The sequence below is a fragment of the Silene latifolia genome, chromosome Y (assembly GCF_048544455.1).
Source record: "Silene latifolia isolate original U9 population chromosome Y, ASM4854445v1, whole genome shotgun sequence".
Classification (NCBI taxonomy): Eukaryota; Viridiplantae; Streptophyta; class Magnoliopsida; order Caryophyllales; family Caryophyllaceae; genus Silene; species Silene latifolia.
Genome location: NC_133538.1, coordinates 285,117,321 through 285,120,892, shown reverse-complemented (window position 1 = coordinate 285,120,892; position 3,572 = coordinate 285,117,321). Strand labels below are relative to the sequence as shown.

Here is a 3,572-nt window from a genome sequence, read left to right as displayed (position 1 = left end):
CATTACCAATATAGGGATTGAAAATCCCTTCAAACTCATCGTCCCAAAGACCACAAACTTCATCCACTTGATCACTAAAGATCTCTTGAGTTGATGGAGACAACTCTCCCATTTTCTTGTCTTGGCCAATGAGGCCATCCTCTTCATTGCTCGACTTTGGTGAGCTTTTCAAACTCTCTTTGTTACAATTCACTTGCTCTTTGAATGGAGCATCTTCAATTTTCTTCTTCCATTGGAATTCCGACTTCTTCCTATCATCCTTCCGGCTATAATGATCAACCATAAAACATGGTTCATGCAAACGGGGAGCTCTCATGGTCTTGTCAAGATTGAAAGTTATGCTCTCATATCCTACTTCTAGAGTGAGCTCTCCATGCTTCACATCAATCACCGCACCCGCGGTGTGTAAGAAAGGTCTTCCTAGAATGATTGGAATGTTGGAGTCTTCTTCCATGTCAACAATGACAAAGTCCACCGGGTTGAAAAATTTCCCAATTCTTACGGGAACATCTTCCCATATCCCTAATGGTGTCTTCGTCGATCTATCGGCCATTTGGAGTGTGATATTGGTGCATTTAAGCTCTCCCATCCCCAACCTTTTACTCACTGAGTACAGCATAACACTCACACTAGCCCCTAGATCACATAAGGCTTTGTTGATCGTGGTGTCGCCAATGGTACACGGTATTGAGAAGCTTCCCGGATCTTTGAGTTTTGGAGGTGAATCCCTTGAAGTATTGCACTACTCACCTTAGTGAAGGCGATAGTCTCAAGCTTCCGGATTGACTTCTTCTTTGTGAGGATGACTTTCATGTATTTTGTATAGGCCGGCACGTGATTGATTAATTCCGTGAAAGGAATTGAGACTTCCAAATTCTTCACAATTTCCATAAATTTTCCAAGTTGGTCATCAAATTTGGGCTTGGATTGACGACTTGGAAAAGGAAGTCTAATCACAATGGGCTCCTTCTCCTTGACCTTGTCTTCATTTTTCTTTGAAATTTCATCTTTTGATGGTTCTCCATCTTTGGAGTTTTACACAATTTCTTCTTTATCACTAGCTTCCACAACTTCATCCTCAACTTACTTCTTCGGTGCTTCATACCTTATACCACTCCTCAAGTGAATGGCACTAACCATTTCATGTCTTGGGGGATTACTTTGAGGTAGTAATTGCCCCTTTTGTCTTTGTGATCTTGAAGATGCTAGTTGAGTCAATTGGGTTTCCAACATTTTGGTGTGAGCTAGGATGTTGTTGATGGTGGTTTCCTTTGCTTGACTATCCTTTTGCATTTGAGTGAAAAACTCTTGTTGATTCTTTTGCATTTGAAGGACCGCTTTTTGAACATCAAAACCTTGGTCATTCTATTGATTGTATGGAGATTGATTTTGGTAACCTTGGTTTTGGTTGTAAAAGGGTCTTTGATTTTGGTTTCTCATGGGAGGTGGGGTGTATGTTGTTTGAGGGTTTTGAACATTTTGGCTTTTGTATGAGAGATTTGGATGGAATTTGGTGTTTTCATTGTAATAGTTTGAATAAGGGGTACCACTCTTGTATGCTTGGAAAGCATTCACTTGTTCATTTGTTCCCCTACATTCACTTTGGTCATGTCCCAAAGTTCCACAATTCTCACATATCCCACTTGGGATTGATGAAGATGCCGTCATGGCATTAACATGATGCTTTGGTGATTTTGAGGCTTCTTGAAGTCTAGCCATAGCTTTTTCAAACTTCAAATTGATGGTATCAATGTGAGCACTAAGTTGAGCACCCAATTGAGTAATGGAGTCCACTTCATGCTTTCCTCCTCTAGTAGCCTTGCGAGGTCTACTATATTGTGAGTTATGGACCGACATTTCCTCAATTTTGTTCCAAGTTTGATTGTCATCAACTTCGGTGAACATTCCATTTGATCCCATGTTGAGAATGTTCCTTGAATCTTCATAAAGACCGTTCCAAAATTGTTGTACCAAGAACCACTCGCTAAGTCCATGGTGAGGACATGAGCGACAAATCCCCTTAAACCGCTCCCAAGCTTCATACAAAGATTCTTCATCCCTTTGCTTAAAGCCCGTGATTTGAGCTCTTAGCATGTTAGTCTTTTCCGGTGGATCGAACTTTTTGCAGAAAGCTAGAGCCAACTTCTTCCAAGAATCAATTCCGAGAGTAGCCTTATCAAGGCCTTTCAACCATTGTTTCGCGGTGCCAATTAGAGAAAAAGGAAATAAGACCCATCGTATTTGGTCTTGAGTTACACCGGTTTGAGAAATCGCATCACAATAGTCACAAAAAGTCTCCATATGAGAATGAGGGTCTTCACTAGGCATCCCCCCAAATTGGCTTCTTTCGACTAATTGGATAAATGCGGATTTGGCAATAAAATTTCCGGTTAGATGTTGTGGTGTGGGAGTACCATTGGGTAGGTTCTCGTCGGTGGGTACGGAATGTGATGAAAACTTAGGCATTGTGGGTTGATTTTATGTTGGGTTCTCCTCACCTTCTCTTGCAAAAGGGTTGATGAACTCAATAGTATTTGGTTGAATATCTACAACCTCACCAATACCTCTCAAAGTTCTCCTAGCAAGTCTTCTATTGGTTGTCAAAGTTTTTTCAATTTCACGATCAAAAGGTAACAAGTCACCTTGTGACCTTCTAGACATGCAAAATATCAAACAACTCGAAAACAATTAGAACAAACCTTGAGGAGTTTTACTTCCCCAAGGCAAAGAAAGACACAACTAATAACAATATAAGAAAATCTAAATCAAGTTAACACCGTCCCCGGCAACGGCGCCATTTTTGGTCGGGCTATTTTTACTAAATCTTTCGGTTACTTGTCGTTAGGAGCACCTAGACCAAAACACAATTTATAACTTCACAAAAAACTCTACAATTAGTAAAGAGGCAAGTAAAGGTCGGATCCCAAGGGACGGGAATTGAGATGAGATTTCTATTGCAACTAGTGGTGTCTTAGGGGTATCACAATTATGGTTTGATGTAGATCACTAAACTAAATAGCAATGAAAGTAAACAAGCAAGATGAATTAAAAGGGATGTAAACAATTGATAAAAAGCACTAGGGTGTCATGGGGTTATAGAGGATTCATGGGAATTGATCATACAAACATGTTCTCAAATTATAAGCAAGTAATTATTGTTGTGATGGATCGAGTTGGTTTATATCTTACAATCCTAGGAAAGTTTGGGTCCCGGAGCCGAATCGATTAGATTGTACAACACCTACAAGTCGACTTAGTCTTCCCTACTCAACAACATGCATGGTCAAATGAGACTCGAGTTGGTTTATGTCTTACAAGTCTCATTGAAAAGATAGGTGATGGGTAAAAAATGCAAGGATTCATAGGCTCACATTTCATCAAAAATAACATGTGCATGAGTTGAGATCACCACAAGCAAGCAAATAATCTATGAAAGCATATTAATTTAAGCATGAATCATTCCCCATGTTGGTTTCCCCTAATTACCCATTAACCCTAGCTAAGGACCTACTCACGCATTATCATGTTGAACATGCTAGCAAGGTTGTCAATCATACCAACAAAGTGAAACA

The 3,572-nt window shown here is 39.9% G+C and overlaps 1 non-coding gene across 1 annotated transcript; it reads left to right on the top strand.

Annotated features, from left to right (window-relative positions):
* The first annotated feature begins 1,987 nt into the window (after window positions 1–1,987).
* Window positions 1,988–2,094, top strand: LOC141634730 (small nucleolar RNA R71). Its single transcript, XR_012539455.1, has one exon. It is a non-coding gene; the product is annotated as a small nucleolar RNA R71 (small nucleolar RNA).
* The last annotated feature ends 1,478 nt before the right edge of the window (window positions 2,095–3,572 follow it).